The sequence below is a fragment of the Chrysemys picta genome, chromosome 13 (assembly GCF_011386835.1).
Source record: "Chrysemys picta bellii isolate R12L10 chromosome 13, ASM1138683v2, whole genome shotgun sequence".
Lineage (NCBI taxonomy): Eukaryota > Metazoa > Chordata > Testudines > Emydidae > Chrysemys > Chrysemys picta.
In genome coordinates, this window is record NC_088803.1 from 30,217,163 (window position 1) to 30,235,564 (window position 18,402).

Sequence of the window (18,402 nt, forward strand, 5' to 3'; positions counted from 1 at the left end):
GAACCCTGGAGAAGACAGAAGGCCTCAAGACAGTCCTGCTCCAGAAGAGGCACCTTGAGGGCTTACGCAACCATAAACCAAGGTGTCAGTAATTTGATGCCTATGGCACGTTTGCACATGGTTATGAGGGATTCAGGTTTAAGGTCATTATCTCCCAAGTGGTAAAACCTGCAAAAGGCTGGTGCTGTGAGTGATCTGCCAAAGCAGCAGTTCTCAATCAGGGGTCTGGGGCCCCCTGGGGGCTGCGAGCAGGTTTCAGGGGGTCCACCAAGCAGGACCAGTGTTAGACTCATTGGAGCCCAGGGCAGAAAGCCAAAGCCCTGCTGTACAGAGCTGAAGTCCGGGGCCCTGAGCTCAGCCACCTGGGGCTGAAGTGGAAGCCTGAGCAACTTAGCTTCGCGGGGGCCCCTGTGGTGTGGGGCCCCAGGCAATTGCCCTGCTTTCTGCCCCCGAGCGCTGGCCCTGGCTTTTATATACAGAAAACCAGTTGTGGCGGCACAGGTGGGCCATGGAGTTTTTATAGCATTTAGGCGGGCCTCAGACAGAAAAAGGTTGGGAACCCCTGTGCTAAAGGACACAAAGGTTGATCTCTGTGGCGCAGCATGGAAAATGAGGTGCATTTTAGGGCCAATAAATAAGCAAATATTCCCTCCGATAGGAGACCAGCCCATCTTTAAGAGTAAATCGGAACTGATGAAAGGGCCAGGAGGGATGGTATTTGTGCTTTGGAAAAGTTGGCATTCCTCAGTCTCTCCCCTCCTTTCCTCTCCCTGCTGCTGGGAGGAGCGGGACAGGGGGGTCCACCATGAATTCATTCAGCTCTGAATTGGGAACCCAATGAGGGAGGGCCAGGATAGCCAGGGAACATCTTTGTTTTGCATGGACCAATCCAGGAGAGACCCAGCATTCAAATGCAACCACTCTGGGATGTGCAGAAAGCTCTGGGGCAGAAATCAATCGATTGCCACTTAGTGCATAGGCTTGAGAATGGATTACTTTGTGGCCATTAATCAGTCAACACGTTAGCAATCAGGAATCACAATGGGTTTAAAGAAAAGCCTTGGCACAGACACAGAATAGATCCAGGCTGGGCCAGATCCAGCCAAGGGCTTTTGCCCCACCCATATCAGGCATACAAGGCTGGGCAAGGCTACTCCATGCATCAGCACCACCAGAGTCACCCCAAAAGACAGTAATATGGACTTGGAGAGAAACAGTGCAATTAAAATACAACAGGGGCAAATTTGGGATGCTTTGCTAATGACATCACCACATCTTCTCACCCTTCCCCTGGCTCCCCACTGATTTCAGGAGTCAGCCCGGCATTCTGCTGCTTTGGAACACACACTGCATGGACTTGCTCCTGCTCTCTTTATGGCTCTTCTGCAAACACAAGATCCCCGTGACCCCGTCCCTGTCGGCTCCTGCAGCCTCCATGCTCTGAACTGAAGCTCAGAGCTGGCCAGTGTCATTTCACGCAGGGCACTGACCTCCTATGTACTATTGTTAAGAGCGTCCATCAGAAATGCAGAATCAAAACGGGGAGCAAAGGAAACGTCCTCACACTAGACCAGCAGCCTGGAATTCTACCCTCCCTATTCTGCTATTAACCTTTTATGCGTCACTCTGGGTCTCCATCCCATAACTGGAACTTGGCGGGTGGTGACTGACGGCCAGTGGCCAACGAATCCCAGACATGCAGGTTGGCTGAGCCAGGTACCTCTAGGACTGTCCTACTCTGTGGAAATGCAGCCTTGCATGTGGCTCTGTCTGCTCCCTGTGATTGAGTGGCTGCGGCAGCAGCACACAGCTTCCCAGAGTAAGGCAACATGTTGCTTTTAAGACCTCATCAAGGGTTTTTGTTGCGGCACCAAATGCGCAGTGAACACAGCGCAAACCTTTGGCGTGCGCCCTTGTGCCTCCAGAAGCAGGGCTGCTGCCGCACTTCTAGGAACAGTTGTGCTCAATGAAGGTGTGCGGTAGCAGAGGGGACGTACAACTCGTTGGCTGAAAATCTATAACCTTCAGTGTTACAAGCAGCCAGCTACAACAGGACTTGCTCTCTGCCTTTGGACCAGCACCAACACAAGGGTTTCTTAGGAAGCTGTACAGAACACAGGGTATTGGATAATTATTTCAGCTCCCCAGCTCACAAAGAGGAACTTGGGGGGGGGGTGTGTCCTCGTTTAGCAGACTCTCATTGCTAATCCCATTGCGGTTTATGCTGTAGTGCCGATCCCAATGGATGCTCATGTTATCATTTAAAACCATTAGTAAGAAACTCTTCCCCGTCCTGTGTCCTGCTAGAGAGACCAGTTCCAACCACCCCACATCGCTGGCTGAAGCAGCCCAGGGCTTTGGGCAGAGTGCCACAGATGACCCGTCAGACAGGACTAGGGCCAGTCCTGCACTGCAGCTGCACCGGTGGTGAATCATGTCTCCGAGTGCAGACAAGGCTACATGGACATCTGGGGGAGTTCTGAGAAAAGCCAAGTGCAAAAGAATAACAAAGGTAACCAAACATTTTCTATGCCCAGATGAGATTCCCTTTGAGTGCAAGGGAGGTTTATATGCTACTCTGTTTGCCCATCTCTAAGATGTGTATTTTGAATTTGCTGACGGTTAATAGAGTTAAGGACAGGAAGGGATGGATAGCATTAGTCTGAGCCAGGCACCTTGCAGGTAGATACTGTGCAAGCTTCCCATGCGCAGCACTACCAGTGTGTCTCAGTTCCAACCTGCAGCCCCCGACCCTATTCCACTGTTGTGTTCACAGACAGTCTCTCGCTCATAGGTGCTGAGTTTTTCTTTTCCCCGGGGGTGCTCCACCCCAGCTCTGCCCCAAGGCCCTGCCCTCACTCCACCTTTTCCTGCCCCAGCTCCGCCCCCTCCCCAAGGCCTCCATCCACTCACTGCTCTCCAGCCTCCCCCAAGCCACTAAAGAGCAGTTTGGTGGCACCCCCAATCAGCTGTTTGGTGGTGTCCTGATCAGCTAATTGGGGGGCACTGTCAAACAGCTGATTGGGGGCACCGCCAAACAGCTGATTGGGGGTGCCACCAAACAGCTGTAGCTGGTGGGTGCTGAGCACCCACTATTTTTTTCCCATGGGTGCTCCAGGCCCAAAGCACCTATGGAGTCAGTGCCTGTGCTCTCACTCCTGACCTGCAGCACTAGCTGCTATTTCAGTCTGGGGCCAGCGCATTTCACTTCTGACCTCAGCCCGCACTGCTGTTCCATTGCTGGTCCCGCACCCAGCTCAGTCAATGCACCTGAACCCTGACCCACAGTGCCAGCTACTGTTCCAGCTCTGGGCCTCTCCTGAGCACACAACAACAATGCCACTGAACTGAGTGATGATTTTGTTATGTTTCAAACATGTTCACCGGGGCACTGGTTGAGCTCAACAAACTCACTTCCCATTGGTCTGTGTCTCCAGGCACAGCTGAGCAGTACATTCCCCCACCACTCCTGGATTCAACACCCCTCGTGCACACTGACTGAAATGGGGCTGCCCATACGATCCGGGGACTTAAACAAAGGGATCAATCTGAAAGCGAAGGGAAAAGGAGCTCCAAGCACTGCGATGTGTGTGGCCGCCGCTGTGTTCGTTTCCAGCCACCGCCATGCAAAGCACAGGCATTTCATTGGCTAGGGGGCATTTTCATTCCCAGCACATGTGCTAGTTTGCGTGTAACTAGGCCAGCTCCTGTCAGTTCATGAGAGCGCTCCCTAACCCAAGAACGACCGTGGCTAATTGTCCCTGTGGCCCGTCCCCCCACGCTGTGCACATGTGGAGAGGAGGGTGGGAGAAGGATTCAGCCAGCACTGCTGCTATACTGCCTGGCATTTGGCTCCCTGGCCATTAACAACAGCAAGGGTCACTGGAGAGGAAGGGAGCGAGAGCAGAACCACTGCGCCGCTCCCAGGGGAGGTCAGAGCTGGCACCTCACTCCCCAGGGGCAGATAAAAGAAACGAATACTAACAAGGGCCTCTGCTTCTCCGGCAGCGAAGAGGAAATTCAAGGAAACAAACCCCCAGACACACTAATTGCTGGGGCGAGGCCTCTCCTTGGAAGGTGCCCATGGCAGGGGACTAGACAGTGAAGAAACCAGGAAACTTTGGGGCTGGCTCCATAGTTCTCAATGGAGAGAAGGTAATCCTGTGTTACCTGGCGTGAGACCCCCTCCCTGACCACACTGGGTTGTGGGGATCACCTCCAAAGATCCCACTGTTATTGGGCATGAGGTCCTCTCAACGACTCCTCTATGTTATGGGGATCCCCTTTAATGACCCCATCATTCATGGGCATGAGATCCCCTCCCAAGACCCCACGGTGCTATGGAGAAGTTGGCAACCCTCCAAAATGCCTGCTGTGCTATTGGGATCTCCTCCTATTACATCCCTGTATTTTGGGAGGTCCCTGGGTAGTTTGTTGAAGCTGACCCTCTAAACCATCAAGTGCCTAGCAATGGACTTTCCGCCCCACATCCAGTTGCATTTCAGTGGCCCCAAGTTGTTGGCTTTTGGGGGGGTGCTATCCATTAGGGCTCCAACTGCAAAACAGGACATGCACCCCAAGGCCCCCATTGTATTTTGGGAAGGGTGAGGCGTGCTGCGTTACCCTCTGTGCCTCCAGCATAATTACAGGGGATTGCAATGTGTATTTAAATGGGCCTGGGAAGCAGTTTGTGATTCACCATGGACCCTGCTGCTGATATTAGGAAGGAATTGTGAGATCTGAATAGTTCGGGAACTGCTCCGCACCTGACGTTAGAGTGGTTGCTAGGTGATTAAACCATCCATCTGTTTATGACAGCACAGGAGAACAGTGAGTCAGTCCCTTTTTGTACGAGAAAGAGAATGACTCTTTCAATTCAGCATCATCCCCCCACCCTGCTACTCCCCAACTGGGATGGGCCCTGTCCTCACTGGACATTTACAGTGAGCCACTTGAAAGGGGCCCCTACCTAGCACAGATGTGACTGCAGGCTGCAAGCGCTCTGAATACATTGCAACAGCTGCACGCCCTCTCAACAGCATGCTGCTCCGTCACCACTCAGTACCCCGGCCTGGCAACATAGCAGGAGAACCATGGTGGTCAGGGCCGAAGCCAAACTGCTATAAAATTACAGGGATTGAAAAACATTTATTTTGGACGAGACAGACTTAAAGATCTTGTGACCGAGAATGAAGCTGCTCTGCAGAAGACTAAGGGTGACATCCTAGCCCCATGGAAGTCAAGGAGAGTTTGACCGTTGGCTTCAATGGGGCCAGGATTTCACCATCTGAAAATGTAAGAGTACGTGGGCCGTTTTAGCATTCTGCATCCAGCTGTTGGTCTCTGCCATCTCAGGGGCCCAAAGGGGATAATTCTAAATCAATCAGCGTAGATAACTTCAGACACATTGGACTGTTTGTAACAATATAACAACACCAGAGCAGGGTGAAAAAGGGCAAGTTGGTTTAGTGACAAATTTCAAAGTTTCATCAAGTTTGACAAATCCAAAGAAATGTTTCTGGTTTTGTTTTTATCTCCCCCCCCCCCCCCCAACCGCCTTTTCTTTTTCTTCCTCCAACTACTTTTTAGTGGTAAAATGGACAAAGGAAAAAGATGGGGAAAGGGAACAAAAACACCCCCAAAAGGAAAAAGATGGGGAAAGGGAACAAAAACACCCCCAAAAGAACTGGTTTCTCAGTGTTGGGGAGTTTTGGTTGAAAAACTGAAAAACTTCCAACAAATGAAAAAGTGTCCATCCCAAAATGTTATTTTTAAAGGCCACATTTCAACCACAAAAAATTTTTGAACAATTTTTTTTAGAGTTCTACTAAATCACACGATGAATATGATTGAAGGTCAGCCAGAATGTGCAGATTCTGCTTGTATTTCGGTGCAGAGGAACTGTTGTGTGCAAATACGGGCAAATCAGAGACCACCAAGACTTTATTGTTGGCACTTTACTGCACGCTATGGGCCAGATCCCACTGAAGTCCATAGAAAGACTCCTGTTAATTTCACTGGCATTTGGCTCAGACCCCATGGCCATTAGGATCTTCACATCAACAGCGGATGTGAATAGATGAGCTAGAGCAGTGGTTCTCAACCAGGCATACGCCTACCTCTGGGGTATGCAGAGGTCTTCCAGGGGGTACATCAACTCATCTAGATATTTGCCTAGTTTTACAACAGGCTACATAAAAAGCCTAGCAAAGTCAGTACAAACTAAAATTTCATACAGACAGTGACTTGTTTATACTTCTCTCTAGACTATATATATACACTGAAATGCAAGTACAGTATTTATATTCCAGTTGGTTTATTTTATAACTATATGGTAAAAATGAGAACGTGAGCAATTGTTCAGTTACAGTGTGCTGTGACACTTTTGAATGTTCATGTCTGATTTTGTAAGCAAGTAGTTTTTAAGTGAGGTGAAACTTGCGGGTATGCAAGACAAAGACTCCTGCAAGGGGTATTATAGTCTGGAAAGATTGAGAGCTGCTGAGCTAGCGCAGTGGTTCCCAAACTGTGACTCATGGAGCACTGGTTGGTTACAGTGTCATACCGCTCCTCCTTGTTTCCAATAGCTTCTGTAGCTGTCCAGGCTCCTCACTGCTGCCAGAAAGGAGGAGGCGGAGCTGGCCTAGCTACTAGGGGTACCCCTTCATAAGAGGAGGATAGGGCACAAGAGTTGCCCTCAGAGTCTATAGATCCCTTGTCCAGGCAGGAATGAGATAGCTGGGCAATATGTGCAGGAAAGAAGGGGTGGCCAGGCAGGACGTGCAGGAGAGAAGGGAACTGAGTGGTGGGGACGTAGGGGGAGAAGTGGGCCAGGTGACAGAGGCAGGGGGAGCAGATGGAACAAAGGGGGATGGGAGACAGCAGACCAAGTTCTCTGCTGACGTAACTTGCTGACTTCAGTGGAAATACGTCAGCAGAGTCTGGCCCAGCGTGGGGCCAGGCCAAACCTGTATCACAGTAGCAACAGTTTAGCCTACACTAGATCCTTCCCTAGTGTTGGGTTCCACCTAAGCAATTGCTGCAGCTGAAAAAGGCACACCCGGGAGGGGAGGGGGAGCCTGCCCAACCCCAAATGGGAGGATCGGTCTCCAGGAGACAATCAGCCATTAAACTGGTGCCTGCACCACGTGCAAGTCAGGGAACCCCTCCCCTAGAGCTACAGGCTCCATAGCTCTTTCCCAGTTCCCTGAGCCCACCAGTCCCCACTGTCACCCATCTTTCAGTCTTCAGATGGCCCCATCTGCCTTGCATTTGCTCCCTAGCATTCCCTCGGAGCCAGAAACGCCAGCACTCAGCTCCCAAACATGAGCGCTGGCTGGGGGAGGAAGACAGGCCGGGCTGCGTGGGAAGGACATTTTTCTTTAGCACATCCATTCCCAGTTTTCAATCTGCCTCCAAAGTTGTTGGCTGCCACGTTGATAAGCGATGCTAACAGGACTGGGTGCTGGGAGGCAGGGAGTGAGTGAGCCCATCACTCAGCAGCTGCTGGCAGAGAGCAATTGGAAGGCGTGTGGTGCAGGCAGAGGGAGTGGAGGCACTACAGATGGGAGGGAGCAGGAGTTTGCATCACACCTGTGCATCTCCTGTGGGGGGAGGGGGAAACATTGAAGCAGCAGCCAGGCTCAAAGGAGACAGCGTCCCTCTCCGGCTCCTCTCAGCTACATGGAGGAGCAAGGCAGAGTGATCAGAGGTGGAAGGAAGGGCTCCTGGCTTGTCACCAGAAATGCTTCCATTTCATTCCCCCATCTCCATCTGACCTCTGTTGAGAGGGCCTATTGTGCCGTTCAAGCTCCACTATCCCAATGCCTTAAAGCTACACAGCCTGGCGAGGGCATTCCATGTGTCCGTCCCTCTGTGGTGTGGGAGAGGGAGCTTCGGAGCATGCAGACCAGGAAGGCGTCACAAAGTGAGTCTCCGCACTGCTCCACCTGCTCTTCGGATTTACTACTTGTGTTACTGGAGCCCCAGGAAGCCCCATGGCAGGTCAGAACCCCGCTGTGCTCGGTATGTAACGAAACCAGACAGTCCCTCGGGCTGCTCTGCCCTGGGAAAGGGCCCCAGTGCACACTCGCTGTAGAGAATGATTGCTGTGTTTGAAATGGTGGTAGCTGGCCATGGCTGGGCCCACCCACCCGCAGATTAGTCACGGCCAGCCCGCAGGATTCTACACACTAGCCTCCCTGTCTGCACTGAGCACGGTCATGTTTTACATCGTGTTAGCAACACGGGGCATTCCCCAGCATAGACAAGCCCTGCTCCCTCCTCTGGCCACGGTCTTCCCCCTCTCGGTTCCACCCCACTCTGCCTTTGGAGATGAAACACTCGGTTTGTCACCTGGATCCAGACTCATCTCAGTCCTATGGCTCATGGCAACAGGAGAGAAGGGGACCAGAGGTGAGGTGAGAGCTGCAAAGAGCCATGAGCCGTGACAATGTAAATACCTTGAGGCTGGGTATAGCAGCAAAGCCAGGCCTGCCTTTGTACAAACACTGTGCACCTTCCCCTCCAGGGAGCTCCAAATGCTGCACAAACAATAGGTCTCAAAACTAGAGCTGGGTAGGAAATGATGTTCCAGTCCTGGGAAACTTTTTGAGATTTAGAAAATTTTCCCATCCCAAATCAGGACAAAGAGCTGAAATCCCCAAGACGTTCTCACAGAGTCAATCAGAAAAAAAAAATCCAGCTGCGGTCAATCAAAATGTCCCGTTTTGATTTCAACCCTTGGGTTTTTGGGTACCACAATTAGCTTAAATTTTGGAACAAAAAAAGTCATTTTGAATAAAGAAAACAAGATTTTGTGTTTCAAAAATATCAAAAGGGGACACTGAAAAAGAAGTGCTGATCCTGTCGCAGCCGTTTTTTTGGAATGAGCAATTTGTTGCACCGACCCTTTCCCATGCACAGTTTCAGTTTCAATGAAAAAATGTCTCAACGAAAACTTCCCAACCAGTGCTACTCAAGTCACTCCAGAGAGGCGGGTCAATATCCCCATTTTACAGACTAGGAAACTGAGGCCCAGCAAGTTGCAGTCACTTGACCAAAGTCTCATAACTAGTCAGCAACTGCGCCAGGAGTGATACCCCCAATCCCCGATCAAACCCACTAGCAAACAGTGTGTGCAAGAGCAGCTAGGACTCCGGGATAACTGTGGAAGGTGTCAAGGCCCTCCTAGTCACTCCACCCTAGCACAGCTGGTTGAATAAGCATCTCACTCCACAAAGGGAAGGGACCAGCCAGTTAGGAGCAAAGGTGTCCAGCCGAATGGCAGTTAAAAACCCAGTTGCCATAGATTGCTGTGCTCTGCCTAGTCCCTGAAAAACTCTCTTAGGAACTTATATGGCCCCCATCACCACCGTATCGGAGCACCTCACTCTTTATCCTATTTATCCAGTGAGGTAGGGCAATGCTATTATCCCCATGGAGAGCAGTCACGGAGAGACTCGGGGTGTGTCTGCACTGCAATCAGAGGGGCAGGCTAGCTTTAATCTAGCTAGCACAACTAAAAATAGCAGAGAAGACGCAGGGGGAGAGGCTGTGCAAGCCTGCCCTGGGTACATACTCACGTTGCTAGTTCATGCTGAAGGGAGAAAGCTTCAGGGCCAAACTGGGCACTGCAGCCTACCCGAGATTGCAGTGGAGACACACAGTGAATGGCCCAAGGTCACACAGGCTCTTCCACATCCCAAGCTAGCACCCTAACCACGGGACCATCCTTTCTCTCCAAGCCTTTCTAGTGTCAGCCCATGGAAAAGATTAGTTGGATTAGAGAACTAGTTAGCAAGGAAGTGTAAATTCCATTCCCCCGGTAAAGAAACTGTGCCATTAAAATCCTCTCTCCTATGACACACTCAGAGCCTATTTCAGTAATAGCTTGGCAGGGGAATAACATTAGTGAACCTATAAATATCTCCTGGGGTGCTGCTTTGCTGAGAGAGATGGCAGGAGCCAGGCTTGCCAAGCACAGGTTCTGCAGCGCTGGTAGTCTCCATGGGGTTTAGATAAGCAACCAGAAATGTGGACGCTTCCCCAAAGCTCAGGGTCAGCCCAAGCTAACGGGATGTCCTGGGTCACTCCCATTGGTCAGGAGATCTCATGAGTATGAATTGCAGAAAGGCTGCTTCAGGATGAGACAACCATTCTGTGAGCAGCCACCTGGCTGTTTTCAGCTCCGGCTGAAAGCGAAACAAGGGAATCAAACAAGAGCTGAGGCCAAGGACTGTGTAACTGGGGGGGAGGCAGGGGCAGGACTCACTGTGGTAGGAGTGAGGGCGGAGAAGAGATGGTGGGAACCATTACAAGCTAGTTGGGGTATTTCCTAGGTGGCCGTGGTGCTGGCCTGGCTAGCTGGCTATGCAGACACCCTCAGGGGAAGAAGACACATCCATCCTAGAGGCTGACTTAGTGCAAAGCAAGACTCCTCTGGGAAGAGCAGAGGGTTCTCATTCCAAGTTCCATGGCTGCCAGGTTTCCTGGTTGGCGTATGAATATTCCCAAGTAGGGATGGGCTAGTTGGTTTAGTCACAATAACCCAGTGATACTAAGAAACTCCTGAGAAACAACTCGCGAGATTTTCCAGACCAATCTGAATGTCCAGAATAAGCAGCAGGCTAAGTGTCTTGATGCTGCTTATCCAACCTGAACTGACCCACCATATCACCCTCACCTCCCGGCACAGGGAGCGGGGTTAGGAGGGGGGAGCCCATTGAGCAGCGAGAGCTCCCCTTTCTCTGTTCCACTGCAGTCCTGAGGAGCGGGGCCAGGCTTTCCTCAGAGTGGATGGGAGCCTGGGAGAATACTACCTCCAAGGGAAACATGGAAAGGTGGCGCTAGCCCATGCTGAACACGTGAGGTCAGGGTGGGGAACAATGATGCAATAGTTACACGTGCCATCAACTGCTGGGACCCTCCAAATGCATTCAATAAGGAGACAACTTCCCCGTTCAGATGGGTGATAAAGGGACCAACAAGGGTGCTATTGGCTGATAGTGTCCCTGCTGCTCTGTGTCTAATCTGTATCACTGCCCAAGTTGATGGGGCCATGTGGATATTGCTCGCAGTCACAGCTCTTGTAACAGCCTGTCCTTCTCCGCAGAGCATGGAGGTATGTAATTCGTACATGTCCCTCAGCTCACCGTACCCTCGTGGGATGTAATTCATTGCTTTCAAAAGCACTACATAAAAGTCAGGACAGTGTTATCACAGGAGGGGAGAAGCATGTAATGGCTTTGGAGCTCACGGTACAGTTCCTTCACCGGAAGAAAAGCAAGGATGTGACCTGGATACTAAATCAAGCACAGCAGAGTTCTCCTAGCGATTTTCACAGCTAGGCCACTTCCAGGGCAGGAAAGTGGGCAGGGGAAATCAAGGCCAAGACGGTCACAGGCAGGGAGGATGGATTCTTTCCTATAAATGCTCCTTATTCAAAGGCATCTTAGAAGACCCAGGAAGTCACAAGGAAACATTCTGCTTTCAGTTACACTGGAATAAATCCAACTGCAGTGACACCAGTGCAGATTTACACCGGTGTAACAGCAAAGTGTTAGGCCCACTGCCTCCAGAACCATGGAGCTCAGACATCAGAAAACAGCCTTACTCTCATAATCCTCCCCCACCCCCAGCCTATGCTGGGAGCAGAGAGTCCCCTGCAGAGGTCAGGAGGAAACTCTTCTCACTCATTTGGCATGGCACAATGGCCACGTGCAATGCTGTGACGGAGGGGAGGCTTCTTTCCTCCAAAACATCAGCTATTGTTTGGCCACTGTCAAAGGAAGGATACTGAATGCGATGAACCAGATGGGCTCCAGCGCGTGCTCCTTTACCAAGTGTACTTACAAACATGAGCTGCTGCTGGAGACAAATACACTGAGGCTTGGGAGATGGAGAGGGAGCATTTCTCAAACACGTTACCCCCGCCCCCGCCCATCTGTGAGGGTAAATACAAATAAACAGGTGAACAGGGGCTCATGCAGAATGTTACAAGCCGTGGGGGCAGATCTGCCTGTGCACGTACCAGCTGCCATCTCTGCGCTTTGTAAATAGAGGGAAGAAGTATCAGAGCCACCATTACCACCATCCAGTGTCATCTCCCCAGGGAGATGGTGTGAGTAGCACTCACCTTGCCAAGACATGTTGAGAGTAATGGCCAAGGCATTTTTTATTTTTATTGCACACTCTACAGATGGGGTTTTCAAAAGCACTCAGTGCTGGCCTAGCCTGGCTCTCACTGGGCATTTTCCCCTTGATGTCAATGCGAGCAGAGTTAAACAGGTGCCCAGTGCTTTTGATAATCCTGCCCTTAACGTATAAATAAAAAGCAGGAAAGCTTCTGCTAACATGTTTCAGCTACAATGCTCCGAGCATCCCTGCCAAGGCCCACGTTTGGGATGTGCTGCATGACAAAGATCCATCATGAACGAAACACAAGTATTATTACAGCAGAAAACTTCCTGCAGGGGGATAACTCTTTCCATAAGCTCAGTTTCAAGAGTCTTTATTCTAATATCACTAATTTGCAATGGTAGGTGTGAGTGGGACATTGGATTCACATAGAATGAATAATCACTCTCATAGCTTTGGGACCAAGAGAAGTGGTGCCCCTCAAAATGTGGGACAGTTGAGATGCATGGCATCAAGGTTTATAGAAGATGAGGAGGGACTCTTTGAAGGATCAGAAAGCCATACGCTACATACAGAGGCATCTTGGTAACCCAGGAAATACAGGAGAAATTCCATTTAGTGCCTCACCTGGGACATCCCGAGATAAATGTATGGCCAGAGGCTATTTTGGAGCTCTCTGCAAGTTCACACAGAGAATCAGACCTAGAGGAGCCAGACTTCTCCTGCAATAATTCTGGATGCCGTAATTTACTCTCTCAGCAACTGTTTCCTAGGGAGTCACTGTGAGCCTAGCCCTATAGCCCTTACTCAGGGAAAACTCCCATTGAAACAAACGGGCCATCAGCCTACGTTCCATGCTTAAACCAACTCCCCTTGAAGTCAGTGAGAGCTCAATGGAAGCTTGTCTGAGTAAAAGCAGAGTCCAAACCTCAGGGTCTGATCCATTGGGAGCTTTCCCTAAAGCTTGGTCTACCCTAGAAAATTAGGTCAGTTTAACCACATCACTAAGAGGTGTGAAAAATACACACTCCTGAGCAGTGTAGTTAAGTCAACTAAGTCCCAGTGTAGACAGCGCTAGCTTGACAGAAGAATTCTTCCATCAACCTAGCTACCGCCTTTCCGGGAGCTGGATTACCTACGCCGATGGGAGAATCCTTCCCATCGGCGTAGGTAGATCTACACAGAAGTGCTACAGAGGCCGCTGTTGCATTTTAAAAGTGTAGACGAACCTTGAGTAGCATCCGGATGAGTCAGAGTTCAGATATGGGCCTTATGTTTGTTTTCTTCTGGATGCAAACTATAATACAAAGCCACACATGAAGTTCATTAGGTTTTGCTAACATTCTCTCAGTCTAGTAACCAGAGATTGTATCCATGGAGGCACCCAGCTGAGCTTCAAAATAAGACAGTGGGAAGCATTTACAAAGCATGAAATGCAAATAAACGCGCTGCAAAATGTCACGGTTTGGATGCAGCAGCCAATGGATTCCTAGGATCAATCAGCTGAACAGGAATATGTGACAGGAGCCATTTGAAAGCGTACAAACCAAGAATTTGTTTTAAACAAGGCTTTACATTCTGCGTTACTCACTTTCGTGAGCACACAGCACCTCGAAATGGGGCTCATATTTAGAGTTTACCTGGACTCCAGCACAAACAGCGATATCCAGAGTAGTTACATCTTTATTTGCATCAATGCTCCAGTTGATCATGTGCTCCCTACTCAAAATAGCTCCCTTTGCTCACCCCAGCTTCTTCTGGCAAAAGCCTGAGGGTCAGACCATGACACCTTTACTCACGAGTAGGGTCATCTACACAGTCTTGCCCTAAGTGAATAAATGCACTTTACACCATGTTGAGAAGGTCAACAGGTCATCAAGGGGAGAAAACCCTAAGTTAAGGGCTATCTATTGAAAACACCCTGCCCTGAGCCCACCGATATTTCACTATGGGGCAGTTAACCAAACCACTTCCACTGACTAGAGCGGCAGTAATGGTGTCTGGGGACAGAGCTGGTCTTCAAGGCAGTTAGAACAGAAACCATGCAGAATTTATAGATCAAAGTCAACATCTTGAATAGCACCCAAAAAGCAAATACGAAGTCAGCATGAGCATGTGGAGAACAGGTGCTACGGTCCCTATGGCTGACACCACTAAGCACAGGCCAATGGCGCCTGCGTGAGCCCTGTGCAGCTAAACTCTGCACACACACATCTGCAAAGGCAAGTTGTGGTGAAAACGTTCCTCGAAGACATCTTCATTTCAGTCTCCTGCTTGCCTCATGCCGGTGCCAGTGGAAGTTCCATGCACGCCGGGAAAGCAGAATGCCACATGCAGCCGGGCCCCAAATGTTGCCTATTTATCTTGGAAGGCCACAATATCAAATCAGTGCTCAGCAGAAGCCGATTGCAGACACATTCGTGTGGGCCGCTCATGCTCATTTCCCAAAACCCCTTTGCTGTTATTTGCACATATGCAAAGATGCACAATGGGTTAACATGAGAAAACATCGCTCAGAATGCACTCAGGTATCAAATCAGCCTATCACATTGATCCTAATGTTTGTTTGGTTTCAATTTCTTGGTGCACAGGAAATTTATTCTCCCAGGATGAAATTCACCCCTGTACACAGGGGCCAGCACAGTCTGGAGGAATTCAGGGGTACATAAATCTCACGTTAGTCCTGTGCACAGGCATGAATTTCACCCTGAACTAGTTAATTCCTTAAGCACTTCAAAGTCTCCATTTCACGGCTATGTCTGGTACATTGTGTACAAAAACACCCATGGGAGTTAAGGGACAGATCTTCTACTGGCGTAAATCAACATAACTCCATTGAAGTCAGTGGAAGTATTCTGATTTACACCAGCTGAGGTTCTGGCCCTGGATGTGGAAAAGACCTCTTCCATCACCCAGTCCATTTCCCTGCCAGCACTAGAAAAAAAAACTAACCCAGGGGCCTTTCACGGCAGCAGGACTATATGATCAGCTGGCATATGTCCTCCCAGAGGGATGCTTGTATGTTAGTTCTGCTGTTGTCATGTTTCATGGCAGGAGAGGCAGTTTCAGAAGGATTTGCGATTATTAAGCAACTATTCTGAGGTTACTTGATCCTGCTGCTTCCCCAGCAAGCTCCCTTTTATGTTTTTGCCATTTGCTTCCATGGGGTGAGAAGTGAAATCCCCTGTTTTCACTTGGGTCACATTTTAGAATGGTGGGTAAGGGACTGAACTGGAACTCAAGAGCTCTGGGTTCAATTCCTGGCTCCGTCACATGCTCTCTGTGTGACTCTGGGCAAGTCCTGGTGCCTGAGTTCCCCAGTTACAAAATGGGCAGTGAGGTACCTCCTTTCTCCTAGCCTTTGTCTGTCTTCTGATTTAGATGGTAAACTCTTAGGAGCAATGCCTGTTTCTCCTGCTGTGTTTGCACTGCACCTAGCACAATGCGGCCTGGGGCTTGGCTGGGGTTTCTACGTGCCACTGAAATATAAACAACAGCTTCACAACCCCAAACCCTTAGAACCAAACTGGTCCCAAATCCACACTTGGATGGCAGCCTCAGACTCTGTCGGGAGCTCATGTTCTTACACTGAGAATTCCCTTTTTCCTGCCTTCCCGCCAGGGTGAGGGATGCCCGCTGAGCTTTGCTTCCAGCAAGTCCATCCACTTTACTCCCCTGAAGTTCCTGGTCCCTTCTTCCAGCTTCACAGAGCCCAGAGAGGTTGGGATGCAGGGCACCAAACAGGCCACAAAGCAATCCTGGGTCTATGCCGGCCAACACTAACTCCATGGTTAGACATTACCCATCTTAGGTTTAGACTCCAATACCCTCCTCTGCTAGGAATTGTGAGCATCTCAGACCACCTTCAAACCTTGCCGCCCACCTCCCCCGCCCACGAGAGCACTTTGCTCACAGCATCACCTGCTGGCACCTTTATGGCACGGCACGTGTGTTTGCTATCCAGCCCAGCCACAAGAATACAAGAGAATCAAACAAACAGGAGAAGGAAGCGGACAGGAAATAGTTTGTTCTCTTTTGCTGCCCCTGTCAGTTGCTTTCACACAATAGCTGGGTTCCTGCTGCTAGCACACATGGTGAGCTCATGGCATGCTGCAGTCGGGAGAACCTGCGCTCCACTCAGCCTGCAAACCAAGCACGTTGGGAGGAGAAAGCAGGCAAGCAAGCAAGGCCAGGCAGTATCAGCTCTGTACTTCCATCATTCCCCTGCGCCTTTGCCTAGCTCGGAGCTCGCCACCCACCTCTCTCAAAACATTTCAAGAGAACAGGTTTCCTTCGAGACTTTAAGTCTCACTCCTTCAGGTTTTCCATCCCCACCTCTCCCCTCCTACTCCAGCACGCGCTGGGAGTCCCGTGAAGGGCTGCGTGCTTGTCACGTCGCTCCAAGGTTACCCCCGGCCAAGCCCCCGCAAGCATGGGAGCATGAGCTCGCTTCAAACACCTCCTCTCCCAATTCATCCCCCGGCTCCACGATTCATTCTGGAGGGGGAGTTCAGGGCTCCTCTTGCAGTGCCAGCAGAGCACCTGAAATCTGGAGTGGGCAGACACAGGCATGCTCCTGCGCACACACTCAACTGCTCATTGTGTTTGCACGCATGCACACACACACTTTATGCATTCAGTTGCTCATCACACACGCGCTTCACACACGCTCAGTCGCTCCATCACATTTGCACGCGCGCGCGCACACACACATTCAATTGCTCTCACGTAAACATATACACGTTCAATTGTTGATCACGCACGCTACTATCCTGCATTAGAAGGCCTAAACATCTCAGACCTTTGAAGCAGGATGGAGGGCAGTTCTCATGCCTTCTTGCGGGCTCAGTGGGGAAGAACAGGCAGAAGGCACAGTACAGGAGGCTTTCCTGCCATGTGGCAAATACCCTAGGGGTTCTCCCGCTACGCCGCACATTTCTCTATCTGCAATTACCTACTCTGATTGCAGCCGCATTGAGAAATCAAAGCCCCTGCTATGACTTTACGCAATATAGCCTTGGCCATGCAGCAGGAGTATATGCAGGAATATAGCCTTGGCTATTCAACATCCATCTCCTTCCATCAGCAGAACTAACGACTCCCAGCCTGTGGACACAGCTACCTGCTTTCAGGGACTGGGGTTAAGTCAATGGGTTTGAACCTGAGCCAACAGACTGTACAGAGCAAAAGACGCATAATAAATCCTCATCATCCCACCACCAAAGCTGTGCAGGGATCATGCCATTTTGATGACAACTTCCTCCCCCCCAACACACACACAATTTGGCAAACACAAGACACTCCGGGGGAGCAGGCAGGTACATTTCAAGGTCTTAGGAGTTGATCAGTTCCCTAGAGAGCCCTAAAAACTGGCTGGGGCTAGATCCCAATCCAAGCAAACAGCCCGCAAATAGCCTATGAATCATCTCCACCTGCAATCCTGTATGAAGGGGCATGGGGGGTGCTCCCCCTTTCTCCCCCCCAGCCTCCTCCAAAGGGAGATGTTAATAGCAGTGACATCTCTCTATTACATGCTTCGTTACCCCAAGCAATACCCCCCTTCCGGCAGAGACAAGCCCCTTAGTCTCCAGGCCCTGCATGCTTTCTCCATCACATCACCCCCCATCAGGATGCCCCTTGCTAGGAATGAAAAAATAGGCAGCTTAGGTCTCACCTGGCTCTCCGTGGAGGGGGCAGTAGCAGCGGCTCACAAAGGAGCTATTCCTTGCCCAGGTAACACTTGCCCACAGAAAGCTTTGGCTGGAGCCCAGGATAACGGCTGTGGCAGGTCTCTCCTTTTTTATTTTTTATTTTTTTTTGTCCTCTTCCCTTTTGGAAAGAATCCTCCTCTCTTTCCCCCTTATGCAGCAGTCTCCGTTCTCCCTATGACGAGCACTGATGTGATGCCCATTCATTCAGCTTTTTTCCCCCCCGCCTTCCGCCTCGCTTTCCCTGTATTGAGGTTGTTAGTGATGCTGCAGCAGTGCTGAGAGCCCCTTGAGAGTACAGTGCAGAGAAGGGGGGGGGAGATGCAAAAAAAAAAAAAAAAAAAAAAAAAAAAAAAAAAGGAGGAGGGCTGCCCCCAAAACCAGACCTGGATCTGCGAGAGGACTCTGGAATTTTACACCAGGAAACTAGGACAGGGAGCAGAGCTGGGCCCAAGCTGCCACTGAACATTGCATTATCCAGCCACTGGCTGCTTGAATCACACACCAAATAAACACACCCGAACAGCTGAAGCACTCAATAAGTTATTAGCAAGAA

General features: G+C 50.3%; 1 protein-coding gene across 15 annotated transcripts in view; it reads right to left on the reverse strand.

The window, feature by feature from the left end:
* Window positions 1-18,138, reverse strand: part of DLGAP4 (DLG associated protein 4) — a 332,309-nt gene extending 314,171 nt beyond the window's left edge. For 5 of the 15 annotated variants that reach the window (XM_065565757.1, XM_065565754.1, XM_065565749.1 and 2 more), the window contains exon 1: window positions 17,813-18,138. The gene's annotated coding sequence lies outside the window, so the exon portion shown is untranslated. The remainder of the gene's footprint in view (window positions 1-17,812) is intronic. The other 10 variants (XM_065565755.1, XM_065565750.1, XM_005295372.5 and 7 more) reach the window with 7 other exon arrangements.
* Between the last annotated feature and the right edge of the window lie 264 nt (window positions 18,139-18,402).